General features: G+C 35.2%; 1 long non-coding RNA gene across 1 annotated transcript; it reads left to right on the top strand.

Annotated features, from left to right (window-relative positions):
- Nucleotides 1-987: 987 nt before the first annotated feature.
- Nucleotides 988-5,260, top strand: LOC125491633 (uncharacterized). The gene is made up of 2 exons (XR_007268368.2): nucleotides 988-1,277; nucleotides 4,993-5,260. It is a non-coding gene; the product is annotated as an uncharacterized LOC125491633 (long non-coding RNA).
- Nucleotides 5,261-15,512: the final 10,252 nt, after the last annotated feature.

The raw sequence follows: 15,512 nt of genomic DNA, 5'->3' as shown, positions 1-15,512 counted from the left end.
TTCTCTTCAAGATTTCAGTTTAATAACCCAAGTGGTTAAGAATTGGGAGAAACCTTAAAACAAAACTAAAACCCCAAAACCTCAATTTTCTCTCTCCTCTGATTTTATACCCCGTACTGTGCATGCTCAATTTCTGCATTTTAGAGTCGGAATTTTCCCAAACTTATTGAATAAAAGTTGTAGATCTCGAAAATTTATTGAACTTAGACCCAAAAATCACTTGATTTGGGGTTCGGAGCTATGAGTTATGGTCTTTGCAAGTTTGGTGTTGCTACCTTCAATTCTCTCTCCTTTGTTTTCACTCCGACAATCTGTTGCCCCAATTATCTACAACATGCAATCCAATTTTGCTCTTTGTTGCTGAATCAAAGTTGTGGATCACTTCAAGCTAATGAATTTGGGCACAAAAATCACTTGATTTGGATTTCAGAGCTATGAGTTATGGTCTTTGTAAGTTTGTTGTTCCTATCTTCATTTCTCTCTCCTCTGTTTTTATTCCGACAATCTGTTTCCTCAATTATCTATAACATGCAATCCAATTTTGCTCTTTGTTTCTGAATCAAAGTTGTAGATCACTTCGATAATGAATTTGAGCACAAAAATCGCTCAATTTGGAGTTCGGAGCTATGAGTTACGCCTTACACAAGTTCAGCACTACTGTTGTACTTTGTGTTGTGCTGCTGCCGTGATTGGCTTGCTTGCCTTATTGCTGCCATTATTTTGGTATTCCTTTACATATGCAGGTATAAGCTAATTTTTCTTAATCCCTCATCTCCTTTATTCCAATTCAAGTGTGGTGCAATTGGATTTTATATTCTGATTTTAGAAATAAACTTGGTTCTCAATTTTGTTATTGATTAGCAAATATAATTATGATAAGAATTGTTAAACTTAAAGATTGAATATTTTATCTCTCTTATTGGATTGAAGCTTCTAATATGAAGTAAGCCTCTTAAGTAAGTTTATAAAAACTGATTTTATAAATTATGTCGTTTGATATACTCTTTGAAATCCAAATGATGTTAATTAGAGATGGAATTGATGTTGTGAGTTGGATTAGTAGAATGGGTTGTATATAAGAGTTGTGGTGGTTAGTTCATGGAAGAGCTTAGAAAGTATGAGTAATTCAATTTGTTTATCTAAATTGTTGTGAGGATGGTTAATGATTGTTGGTATTGTTTTGAGGTCGTTGTTGGAGTATGTATATGGAGATAATTTATGAAGTTCGAGCTATAGTTGGTTATCCAGAATGTCGAATTATTGGGAATCGTATAAAGGTACACACATGTCCTTCCACTTTTCAAATATATTATTAATATTTCGATTGATCATATAAACTATATAAGTTGATCTTGATATGTTTTCATAAGTTAAACTTATGTTGTATTAAAAATGTGATTTGTACTATATGGTTTCTGAAATACATGTTTATGAGTTTTAAGACAAAGGTAGAACTAAATCGCATGTTAAGTTCTATTGGCTATAAGTTATGTTGTTTTGAGACTCAATAGTATAAATTTGTTTGATGAACCATGTTTTGTGATATGAATAAGGCATGTACATTGGTTCTAAATGAGAGTTTCACCATATTTTCAATAGTTATAAGTTTGATTCTATGACTTAAGTGAGTTATATATTAGGGGATTGGATAAGGTTATGAAGCTCAATTATGATTTCAGAAAAGAGTTCGTTTATATATGGTTATAAATGTATAAACTTTATAAGAACATAATACCTGTAAGTTGTTGAGAACCTCGGTATCACATCTTGGTAACATTAATTCTTGTTCAAGTTTCGTGTATGAATTTTTAAGAAATCAATTATGATGTTTGATTACCCATTTCGAAATACATGCATTAGAGGTTGGAAGATATGGGTTTGGAGTTGTGGTTGTAATTTCAGAGTACGCTATAACATGAGTTTTGGAGGACTATTATTTGAGTACGGAATATACATGTAGTAAACTATGAACTAGAATAGTATGAACTATTATTATAAGGAGAATAAGTTCAGATTAAAAAAGGTTACATTATGTCATAGAAGGATAGCAACAAGGACTATTTGAGGAATTTGGGTTTTGTAATATTGGAAAGTTATGTCAAAGTAGTTGTGGGACAAATTAGTAGATCGAAGAATTATGTTTGAGAATGTTAGTTATTATTTGAAAGTGGAGTTGGGTGATTGTGTAAGTTTTGGAGTGCCAACGTCAACTAATGGGTCAGTTGTCGATATAAAAATTATATGGTTCTTAAAGATCAGACGACTATAAAAGTATATATTGGAAGGTATATATACATATAGGGAATGAGAAACACTCAAAGTTGTAACATAGAGTTAAATAAATGAGTTTTGTAATAGTGATATCGATATAAAAGGGCTGGAGTGATGGTTTTGGGAAGTATCAGACACTAAATTTGAGTTATGTTGACTAAGTCGAGGGAAGGTGATAACTGAGTTTGGAAAACTTCTATTATGGGTATCAATGAGGAGTGCAAAAGAGTTTGGAGTCTTATTTTCTAATTGGAGAAGTAAAAATAGGAAATGGGAAGGTGGGAGAGTATAAAATGTTATGTATAAAGTCAAGTTAGATAATTAATTATTTGGAAGTGAATTTTGGAAGTTCAACATTAATCTAAGGGTTAATAGAGTGGTTACAATAAGTTTGTGAGACCAAGAGATGTTATAACCAAAATAAGTATTTGAGACGAAATATTAAATATTGAGGAGTAAGATCTGAAATGTGAAGGTCATATTAGAGAAATAAAGGATCAAGATATGGGTGGTGGTTTAAAAGAATATGAAATAGAGAAGTGTAACTTACAGTATTTAAGTTATGAAAGGTCATATCTGGAATTGGATTAAGTAAGAAAGTTTAAAGGTATAATTTTCTAGTAAGATAAGTAAGATTCTGTAAATGGATATTGGGAAAGAAAAATATAAATCTAGATAATAGAGAGCATGGTAATTAAAGTTATATAATGACAATACTAAGCGTATGGTGTTAAGGCTAATATGAGCTTTCAGTACAAATACATGGGGACATATGGTTGTGAATTATAAATTTGAGAAGGATGAGGACAACGAGTGGAGTATTGGGAAATATGGAGTGAGATATTTTGACTTGCCATAGTAATTGTAGGTGATTTATGATATGTAATAAGTTATATTCTGGCAATGAAAGTTCATGTATTGGGAATAAGAAAACCTTTAAGGGGAAAATTCATATCATGAGAATTTTGGAATGCTATAGTTTAGATGCTATAATTAAAGACGGAAGTCCAAGTACAAAGAGAAACTATTATGATGAAGGGAATTGCCAAGACATGTTAGAGGATACCTTATAGTCTACAAGTAAAACATTACAGGTTAATCGCACGAGCTTAGAATTGGGTCTCCATAATAGTTATCTTATAAGTCTTTGAGAAACATATTTTACATTTGATTATGTTATGGGTTGACTGCGGAGAGACATTTATTTCGAATACGTTTTATGTATATTACTTCCTTTAAAAGAATATTTGAGGTAAGTGAGTTATTTGAGATTCGAGTTTGTGTTATAATAAGATTATTAGGTTCAGGTATTTTGGATATGTTAGTTACATTTCAACTTTGTTTTGTTTTATATTAATTTACGACGAGAGTTTAAGTCGTTGATACACTTTGGAATTGAGTATGCGATACGAATTAAGAACAAGAGTATAAGTTTTGAAAGATATAAGTTTGTGTTATTGAAAATAGCATTATGATTTAGTTATTGTTTTATGGGGAAAGTAAACAACATTTATGGAGCGAGATGCTCAATATGTGTTATGGAGCGGGTATTGTTCCTTTGAGTAGTCATGATCCAAAAGTTATTGAGGTTAAGTTTTGGAAATTCCTAATTCGAAGTACCGAGCAGGAAGTTATGTTCATTTTAAGTTCAGTATTTTTGCTGTAATTATTTTGACAAAAGTTCCAAATGTTCTTATTAACTCAACCCTTTTGGTAAAGTTTAAATGAGCACACTAAGTGCCTATACGACTTTTACAAGCAGTAAAGAATTGATTATTTCCTTATATCTTTACACGTAACTAATATGTGAAATTGTTGACGTAAAACAAAAGATTTCAAAAGAAGATCCAAGTCTTGCAATGATTAGCAACACCATAGTAGTGTGTGATTTATTTCCTCTTCATGGATAAATATGTGTTCTTTGAAACACGTGTGGTATTGATAAACTGTGCATTTAAACTATTTATGTAAATAAACTATGGATACAAGTGGGTAAAGGCCGATACCAAATAAGGTACGGTATGAACAACAACCCTTGGAGGATGGGTGATCTCCTTTCGAACCCTCGCTGGGTGGGTGAAGTCCAGCAGATAATAAAAATGGGACTGTCCTGGTTAAGGCTTGCAAGCATAAATATTTAAACGGTGGGGTGACGACCTCCATTAGCTTAGAGACAGTCGGCTCCTTGTGTAAGGAGCCCCTCTCTATTCGTGTTCGCTTTACCCAATGAAATTAAATGCTATCGACCCAAAGGGTTTTTGAATGATCTAAGTGGTGATCTTCATGATAAAAATTCTTACTTTAATACGATTGTGCAAGGATAGTAATCCTGAAATTTTTAAACAAGTAACTTACTTGTGAAGCATATGAATTCTAGCATGAATTGTATACGAATGGTCTTAAGCCACCAAAATGAGGTTTTGGGATGAGCTTATGTATTTCAACTGTTGTTGAACATTGTCCTTATGGCAAGGAACTTATTATCTGTAGTATATGTATGAGTACTCTTTATTGAACTTTCTAGTTAAGGGTTGCTGGAGTCGTGATAGAAACATTTCTAACTATTTGATTTTAAGTATTTTTGAAGTTTGGGATTGTTCCACTTGATGAGTAATAAACCGCACAACTATATTTTAAGCCACTAAAATGAATTTCTGGTTGGACAGTGTGTGTACTCAGTTTTTCTGATTTTGTTCTTCGAACCTGTCCTGGTGGGGGCAGGGTTCATTGTTAGTGATTTTGCAGGGTTGATGTCGAGGTCGTGGAATATGATTATTGATCAAGAAGAAGAGTTTTATGTTATGAAATGGTGGGCTGAGGTTAAAGTTAGATGTTTTGTTTCAAAGTATTCGTAATCTGTTATTTGATTTTCAAGTTGTTATATTGTGGGCCCCTGACCCACAGATTCAGGATCGTTTTTATAGGTTTAGTTTCCGCTGTAAATAAATGCAAATTCGAGGTTTGTTAAGTGTTGATTTTGTTTTGTGTATCTTAATTGTGATTAGTTAGCAGCTCGGAAGTGCGGGCTGTTACATTAGTTCAGTTTAGTTCAGTTCAGTTCAGTTTAGTTCAGTTTAGTTCAGTTTAGTTCAGTTTAGTTTAGTTCAGTTTAGTTCAGTTTAGTTCAGTTTAGTTTATAGTTTAGTTTATAGTTTAGTTTATAGTTTAGTTTAGTTTAGTTTAGTTTAGTTTAGTTTAGTTTAGTTTAGTTTAGTTTAGTTTAGTTTAGTTTAGTTTAGTTTAGTTTAGTTTAGTTTAGTTTAGTTTAGTTTAGTTTAGTTTAGTTTAGTTTAGTTTAGTTTAGTTTAGTTTAGTTTAGTTTAGTTTAATTTAGTTTAGTTTAGTTTAGTTTAGTTTAGTTTAGTTTAGTTTAGTTTAGTTTAGTTTAGTTTAGTTTAGTTTAGTTTATAGTTTAGTTTAGTTTAGTTTAGTTTAGTTTAGTTTCGTTTCGTTTAGTTTGGGTTTCGTTTAGTTTGGTTTAGTTTAGTTTAGTTTTGTTTTGTTTAGTTTAGTTTAATTTAGTTTAGTTTGGTAATTTATACTAATTTGAACTTTAAACTTTGTTGTTGATTATTGAAGCTAGCTAGTGACAGAGTGCTAGTGACAGAGTGTTGAGTTCCATTTCCCTATTTAAAACCTTGATATTGGTATGTTATCGCTCATACTTAACTTTCTTTAATTTCATATATTACTAAATTATTTTATATGTGTAAATTGGTTTATATGTGCAAATATGTATATATGTATCGTTGAATTAAAATTAGATGTAAGATACTTACTTTTAGCTGCATGTAATGGCATGTTTAGATCTTATTAGGATCACTATATGTATTGCAATCAACTAAACTAGCTTCACATGTATTGAAGCCCACTTTGGGTAAGTGTATGTCATTTTGGGCCGATTTCGGCTTTTCATGTTCCAATTCTTTAATTTCTCATTTTTAACCGCATGTAATGGCATGTTTAGTTCTTATTAGGATCACTATATATGTGATTATGTGATTAAGATCGTGAAGGATTTTCATATTGGGAATCACTTGTGATTATGATTTCTAGTTTAGATTACTTTAAGTTTAGTTATTAATTATTGTTATAATTGTGAGGTGACGCTTGGAGGATGATTTTGGAGTGAAGTATCATTCGAGTTTATGAAAGAAATTATGTTGGTGGAATTGGATTGCGATTCAGGTAACTTTTATGTTCAGTAAAATCATTTACTCATGCCCATGTGTGTGGATCTCTTTATTCTGTTTTAATAAATAACTTCGTACTATGGCCATAGTTATGAATGTGATGTTGTGAGTTGAATCTCGAAATGTTATTCGATGAATATGAATATGCAAATGTTTTGCTGGCTTAGTTTATGAACTGAAAATAGAAAGTGGGCAAGGTATGGGTGGAGGACGGTTACTTCTTTTGACCTGATACGGTCGGCTACGCTCCATAACGAACCTGGGGGATAGTATTGCTGGGCTCCATAACGAACCTTGGAGGCAGCGTTTGTCTTTTGTCCAAAGCCTGTACTTGCCACTGATTGTTTAAGAGAATGAGCTATGCCAGCGTTGTAACAAATTGAAAATGATTTGAGAAATAAAATGTTTATAACGGGCTGAAGTAAAGGTTACGAGTTTTCCACTCATTTTGGAATTGTTTTTGTTTTGTATTTTCTTCTCTGAATTTGCAGGTTTGGTATCAAGAGCTCGAGAATGGAAGTGAAGCAAGATTATGGTGTTGTGCGAGATTAAGGATTGAGTTTGTATATAGATAGCTGATTTGAAAATAGTTATTTATGTTTTGTTGTATATGATATTTGGGAATATTAGTCGAGATATTGGTGTATTTAAGGATATTTTTCCGCTGCGATTTTATTAATTAAGAGTTAGTTGTTGTTTATGGTTATTAAGTGTATTTCGCTAGCAGCTCGGAAGAGCGGGCTGTTACAAGATGGTATCAGAGCAACCTTGCGACCGTATGCCTAGTTGGCTACCTAGCGAGGGTAAAAGATCTTTGGGATAGTTTGAAATCACTTTGGGATTATTAGTGGTTAAGAATTGGTGATTAGAAATTAAGAATGTTGAAGGTTGAGTGTGTAAGTGTTGCGCTTTTGCGTGTGCTATATGATTTCGTTTATGTAAACATATAGTGTCTTGTGTTATTAATGTGATGTGTTTTGAGAAATTTCTATGATTTGGCTAAGTAAACGAATTTCAAACAAAATCTCTACGAATGAGATGACTGGAATCTTATGCTGAAAATTTTGCCCCTTTTGTTTTCTTTGCTCCTCGATTATGATATTGAGTTGAAGTGGAGATACAGAAGCTGATGGTAGAATTGAGGTTTGATACCTGATATCTTATGAGTTTGAGATTTTGGTTTTATTTTCAAGTTTCGAGGACGAAACTTTAAATAAGGGTGGTAGTATGTAATAGCCCTATTTTTAAGGACGTTTATTTAATGCTAATTATAATTATTAAGTTAATTATGTTTCGGAAATTCTTATTTTATTTGAGTTGTGGAGTATTATTTTTATTTGTCGTTTTTGTAATATATTCGTTATATTAATTTTTATGAAGTTATTTATATTATGCGTTTTGGATTTTAGTTGTTTAAAATTATTTGAGTGGTATTGTCGAAAGTTCCCAACTAGAGTCGGTTTTCATTTTCACCATTATCCGCTGGGTTATCTGGAACCCAAATACTCCCATCCTTGTCGGTTTAATTAAAACAAATGCCCACCGCTTATTTCTTTCTCTCTCCTCATGAAACCCAAAACCCCAAACCCCATATCTATCTCCTCCTCGTGAAAAACCCGAAGCCCCTCACCTTCCATGTGAAAACCCGAAACCATACCCCTCGAAAGCCTGCGCTCCTGCCTCGCCGGTGTTTTAAGTCCGCCGGAGCCGCATCGAACAACTGCAACTTTGTGTCGCTGCTGTTCTTCCGTTTGCTCTCTTCACCGTTCGCATCTCCCCTGTTTCGTTCGATTGTTCTGCCCTAGACCCGAGGTTCGTCGCCCGCGTCGCCACCCCGTCTGGCTGGAGCTTTCTCCTCTCTTCCGTCGCACGGTCGACTCCTTGGTTGTCTCGCTGTTGTTGGTGATTATGCTGCTGGGTTGCTGTTGCCCTGTTCTTCTCTCTCCCCTCTGTCTTGCGACCACTGCCTGGTGTCGTTATGGTGGTTGTGACGCTTGGAGGATGATTTTAGAGTGAAGTATCATTCGAGTTTATGAAAGAAATTATGTTGGTGGAATTGGATTGTGATTCAGGTAACTTTTATGTTTAGTAAAATCATTTACTCATGCCCATGTGTGTGGATCTCTTTATTCTGTTTTAATAAATAACTTCGTACTATGGCCATAGTTATGAATGTGATGTTGTGAGTTGAATCTCGAAATGTTATTCGATGAATATGAATATGCAAATGTTTTGCTGGCTTAGTTTATGAACTGAAAATAGAAAGTGGGCAAGGTATGGGTGGAGGACGGTTACTTCTTTTGACCTGATACGGTCGGCTACGCTCCATAACGAACCTTGGGGATAGTATTGCTGGGCTCCATAACGAACCTTGGAGGCAGCGTTTGTCTTTTGTCCAAAGCCTGTACTTGCCACTGATTGTTTAAGAGAATGAGCTATGCCAGCGTTGTAACAAATTGAAAATGATTTGAGGAATAAAATGTTTATAACGGGCTGAAGTAAAGGTTACGAGTTTTCCACTCATTTTGGAATTGTTTTTGTTTTGTATTTTCTTCTCTGAATTTGCAGGTTTGGTATCAAGAGCTCGAGAATGGAAGTGAAGCAAGATTATGGTGTTGTTCTAGATTAAGGATTGAGTTTGTATATAGATAGCTGATTTGAAAATAGTTATTTATGTTTTGTTGTATATGATATTTGGGAATATTAGTCGAGATATTGGTGTATTTAAGGATATTTTTCCGCTGCGATTTTATTAATTAAGAGTTAGTTGTTGTTTATGGTTATTAAGTGTATTTCGCTAGCAGCTCGGAAGAGCGGGCTGTTACAATATATGTAAGAAACCGATTTGGGTACATGAAACTCGTTATGGCCTATTTCTAGTTTTGAGCGGGGGTGGGGGATTGTGCAAGGGGGTGGGGGACTGTGCAAGGGTGTGTGTGTAGGGGGGCAGGGGTGTGTGCAGTGAGGGGGGGGGAGTGCAAGGGGAAGGTGGCAGGGGTGACAGGGCATGGGGTGGGGCAGTGCAGGGGGGGGGGTTGTAGGGGTGGGGGCAGGGGGTGCTCCAGTGCAGGGGTGCAGGGGGGAGGGGGTGTGTGCAGTGGGGGGGCAGTGCAGGGGGTGGGGGACATCATTTTTTTTGTTTAAGTATGCGCGTTTCTAATTTCCTTCATGTTCTTGTTATGTCTTTCGAGTTTATAATTTATTTCATGTTTTTGTTTGATCTTGCGCGTTTCTAAAATCTTTTTGTAAATATTTCAGGATTCTCAAACATGGTCCTAGATGATGTGATTGTGCAGGAAGAAAGTAACGAGGTAACCGATAAGTCATCATTTGATGATAACGAGTATGATTCGGATACGGAGGAGGATAAAGGTGAACCGGAAGATGTAGCGCATGATGAGGAGAAGCGCTTGGAAGATGAGGAAATGCGCAATGTTCACCTCCTTGAAGAGCAAGGAGATAATGCTCCCCCCATTGACAACAACGCTCGGGAAGATTATCCAGCTGCCTCGTTAGTGTGCCACCCAAAAAAGTAAGGAAAGAGTTGCAAGTTTCAACTAAAACTCCAAGGAGTGTTGCAACAAAGAAACGGAAAGGTAGGGGTGTGAATAAGGGTTTGAATGTTAAGACCCAAATGACCCTCGAGTATGATGATTTGGGTCAACCTTGTGGACATTGGCGTGTAAAGTATGGGTATCATATTGGATTTTGTATGCGCCAACACAACATTTTGGTGAAGTTAAAAGATGTGTTTGAGGCAATGAAGAAATCATTATGGGGAGACACTTGTGTAAGTTTTTTACATTTAGCAAAGCATGTTCTATGTACTTAGTTTAGGGTATTTAACAAGATGTTAGAACATATTTAGCTCTAATAACAACATATACAACCATTATAGGCAACTAAAAGCCATTCATATACTTATAAACCCATTTTGGGTAAGTAAAGGTCAATCCGGGCCGATTTTTGCATTTCATGTTCCGTGTACTTGTTTCGCGTATTTAGCCACATTTTAGACATATGTAACTACAAATACAACATATATACCCATTAGAGTCAAGAAAATCACTTCACATGGTTTGAAACCCATTTTGGGTAAATGAAAGCCAATTCAGGCCGATTTATGCTTTTCATGTTCCATGCACTTAATTTCACGCATTTATCAACATGTTAGGACATATTTAGTTCTAATAAACAACATATTCAACCATTATGTTTGTCTTGGACGAATGCTTAAGCAACTACAAGAGGGGGGGTGAATTGTAGTTGGAGAGATTTTCAAACTTTTTGCGGAAATAAAAGAATGATTGAATAAGAAAGAAATAATTGCATGAAATAAGAAAGAACTAGGAACACGAGATTTTTACAAGGAAAACTTCTTAGGCCCAATAGGAAGAAAAACTTTGACCCACGAGGGATTTTGACTCAATTCTCTTTAATAACTTTTAGGCCAAAAGACTCTATTTTGTATAACCTAAACTTGGACCAACTCTGTTCCTCTAGGAACTGGTTCCCTGTCAGCCTGTTCCCCCTGAACAGTTGACTTCTCCCTTGACTTCACTCAAAGTCTTTTCTCTTTCTCTCTTCTCTTTCTCTTTCTCTTTTTCTCTCAAAATGATTACAGACTTACATTCACTCAACCCAATCTATAATACATCAATTTCTAAGAAGAAGAAAACCGGATGTACTTTCACTAAGAATATTACATAAAATTCTGAAAGTATATTTTTGAGATCATTACAAAACTCTATTTGTAGGGACCTTTCTTATCGAGTTCTTCTCCACGATCTTCTCCAAGATCTTCTCTATTATCCCATATAGCTTCAGCCACTTCTCCATAATGTATCCGTTGTGATAATTCTGTTGGCAGTTGGTTTCCTTAAACGTAGCCACTTCTTCATGTTCACACGCCTTATAAATAGAGTAGTTGTTGTGGTTCCTAAAATGTAGGAACTACCTTAACGATCTATTTTTAAGCGCATACTTAGGTTAGTGATTGGCGGCTCCTAGATTGTAGGAAAATCAAAGACGCTGCACACACTAACTAAACAAGATATTATGGGACCTTAATATATTAACTTTGTTACATCCATAATATTAACCGAATATCACAAATAATTTATAATATAAACAACTTAATCTTGATTAAACTCGTAATCAATTCTTCATAAGTTATTTAACATATTATTTGTGAAATCTAACGATAACTAAACTAATTAAAAACTTAAAGATCAAATCTAACAAAATAAAATAATCACAACAAGAAAAATAAATCTAAGACATATGAAATTACTTCTAACATAATAAACTAAAATCCGGATTTAATGAACTAAAATCATGTAAACTTTAATTATATATATGTCATTATTAAAATAGTGAAATAACCATATTCCCCCTTTTTTATTATGACAAATAATTAAGAAATTTTTTTAAGTTTTAATGTTTTTGAAAAAAAAAACCTAAAAAGACTAAGAAAATAAACTACACAAACTATCCACAATATAACCTAGTTAAAACTCTACTGAGACTAGGAACAGGATCAGACTGAACTGGGAACAGGGATGAGAAAAATATACATAGGAACTAAGATAAAAAAAAGTTAACACTCATATCTCTTCCCCCTTTGTCATTATCTAAACCAAGGATTGTACCTGCAGCACTAGAGAGTCAACAGTCTAGACAATAAGCAAGTTGCTCAAACAGACATCTCATAATATTAGCCATCCAAACACACAAACAAAATAGGCATGTAGAAAGCAACATTATAGACAGCAATAATCAGTCAATATGCAGAGTAAGGCAAAAGAAAGTGAAGAAAGTAAAGAGAAACTAAAATGTTTCATGTGTCTCAGAAGGACACAAGAAGAGAAATCCAAAAGATTGTTTAATAATTACAGCCAAAAAAAACATGCTCAATTTGTCCAAAGTTAAGAGAAGTTAGGGTTTGGTTCTTTTGAAGAGAGAGGATCCTGGTTGTTTAATAATTACTGCCCCCACCACATAATCTATCTTGGAGGGCACACCATCCACCTTGTTCCTGATCCCAGTATCAGCGTTCTTGATTGCAAGCATTTGATCTTGCTGCTGAGAGTCCAGAACATTGACAGTAGCTTCAATGGCATTGATCCTGGTGTGCAGAAGGGTCAAGGAGTCCTGAATTTTCCGGAGTAGCTTGTTAAGCCCAGCTGTAGAAAGTAATGGGAAATCCACAGCAGTAGAAGGGACAGGATCAGAATCTAGATGAATAAATACTGTGTCACCTTGATCCTACTCCTTCTGGAACTTGGACCCAGCCAACCTTGGGCTCTTCCTGACAGACCTACTGGGAACCCCTTCTTCATCCAACTTTCTCTTACTACCCACTTCAACCTTTACTGGAGTTTCTTCTCTCTCAAAATCTATCTTTCCATTTACCAACCTCAAGCTTAGCCTAGTCAGAGTTTCTTTTGTAACATAATTTTCTGGCTCAAGAGAAAAGGAGGGACTAGGAGGCAGTTTAACTTTGCATTGTTTGAAAATAGAGGAAAGAAGATTTCCATAACCCACTTTGGTGTTATGGGTAATGCAATGAGAGAGATGTGAAATTATCAAGGAGGGAAGGTTGATTTTTATGTTTTCAGCAAGTCAGTACATAATGGAAAGATCCATTAGACTTGCCTTCTCTACATTGTCTTTTAGGAAATGATGTCTAATGTGAATATGCTTGACTCTAGAGTGATGAACTGGATCCTTGGAAATGCAAATAGTACTAGTGTTATCACAAAATATAGGAACACACTTAAATTTTATGCCAAAGTCACGTACCTGTTGCTTGATCCATAATACCTGAGAGCAGCATGCAGCAGCTGCCACGTATTCAGCTTCTGCTGTGGAAAGAGCAACAGTGTTTTGTTCTTTGAGCTCCAAGAAACCAAGTTGATCCTAGGAACTGGATAATACCCGATGTACTTTTGCGATTCACCAAGTCTCCAGCATAGTCAGCATCGGAATAGCTACTAGATCAAAGATGTCACTTCGAGGATAGAACAAACAAAGATCGTCACTTCCTTTCAAATATCTAAGAATCATTTTGACAGTTGTCAAATGGGATTCCTTATGATTTGATTGGAATCTTGCACATAAACAACCACTAAAGGATATATCAGGCCTACTAGCAGTTAGATAAAGTAAGGAATCAGTCATACCTCTTTAGAGTTTCTGATCTACGGACTTACCACTTTGATCCTCATCTAACCTTGTACCTGTTCCTATAGGAGTATGGTTTGTTTTGCTTGATCCAGTCCATATTTTTTCAATAACTCCTTTACGTATTTTTGTTGATGGATCATTGTTCCTTTTCAGTTTGCTTGATTTGCAAACCGAAGAAAGAAGTTTAACTCTCCCATCATACTCATTTCAAATTCACTACGCATTAACTCAGCAAATTCGTTTTCAAAGAGATTCGTTAGTTGCACCAAAAATTATATCATCCACATAAATCTAAACCACTAGGATGTCTGTTCCTTTGGATCGAAGGAACGGGGTCCTATCAACTTTCCTCGTATAAATCATTGAAAGTAAGAATTTTGAAGTCTTTCATACCATGATCTAGGAGCTTGCTTAAGCCCATAAAGAGCTTTATCTAGCTTATAGACATGATTGGAAGATCCGGTTTTCAAAACCAGGAGGTTGTTCCACATAGACGTCTTCAATCAAATATCCATTTAAAAAGGCACATTTGACGTCCATTTGGTACAACCTAAAACCCATGAATGATGCAAAGGCAATCAAAATTCTTATTGCTTCTATTCTAGCTACAGGAGCAAAGGTTTCATCAAAGTCAATACCTTCTTGTTGATTGTACCCTTTGGCTAGAGTCTGGCTTTGTTTCTTATGATGTTCCATGTTCGTCTAGCTTGTTCCTGAAGACCCATTTTAGTCCAATCACCTTTTGGTTTTAGGCTTGGTCTCAAGATGCCAGACCTTGTTCCTCTGGAACTCATTCAGTTCCTCTTGCATGGCTTTATCCAGTCAGACTCCAGTAGGCATCATTGTGATCTCGTGGTTCTGTCATAGACAAAAAGGCATGGAAAGCACATAAATTTTTCAGTTGGGATCTCGTTTGAGTTCCCTTTTCAATATCACTTACTATTAAATCCAATGGATGGGATTTAAGTGTTTCCACGGTCTTGGTTCAAATCTTCTTGTCTCTGCTCCTCCAGTTTGAGGAGCTTCATTCGTCTCGTCTACTGGATGAATTTCTGGTGCCTGTTCCTCCTGTATAACAGGATCAGGAAACTATCTCTTCTTCAAAATATGCTTTTTGTCGGTTCCTGCAGGTGTTAGTTCCTCATCAATGTTTACTGACTCCTCAATACGAGTCAGTCCTATTTCAAAGTCATTTTCATGACTTGGTTCCTGCAGAGATTAGTTTCATCAAAAATAACATGGACACTTTCCTCAACACACATTGTTCGTTTGTTGTAAACTCTATATGCCTTACTACTTAAAGCATATCCAATAAAAACAGCCTCATCGCTTCTAGCATCAAACTTTCCTAAATTGTCTTTACCATTGTTATGTACAAAGCATTTGAAGCCAAAGATTCTAAAGTACAGATATTGGGTTTTCTTCCTTTGAAGACTCATAAGGGGTCTTCAAGACAATGGGTCTTAGCATGACTCTATTGATTATGTAGCATGCCGTGTTCACTACTTCAGCCCAGAAGTTCTTCAAAAATTGCTTGCTATGATCATTGTTCTTGCCATGTCCTCCAAAGTGCGATTCTTCCGTTCTACCATGCCCTTTTGTTGTGGAGTTCTAGGAGCTGAGAAGTTGTGATCAAGACCTTCATTTCTGCAAAACTCATCAAATTTGGAGTTTTCAAACTCCTTACCATGATCAGAACGCAAGTGCTTAATTTTAAAACCACTTATTCTTTGAGTTCTTTTTGCAAAGTTAACAAATTCATCAAATGTCTCATCTTTGCTATGGAGAAAAATAACCCAAGTGTATCTTGAAAAATCATCAACTATTACAAGCACATATCTCTTACCAGATCGACTTTGG

The sequence above is a fragment of the Beta vulgaris genome, chromosome 7 (assembly GCF_026745355.1).
Source record: "Beta vulgaris subsp. vulgaris cultivar EL10 chromosome 7, EL10.2, whole genome shotgun sequence".
Lineage (NCBI taxonomy): Eukaryota > Viridiplantae > Streptophyta > Magnoliopsida > Caryophyllales > Amaranthaceae > Beta > Beta vulgaris.
The sequence above is the reverse complement of the archived record's forward strand: the minus strand, read 5'-3'. Positions and strand labels throughout refer to the sequence as shown.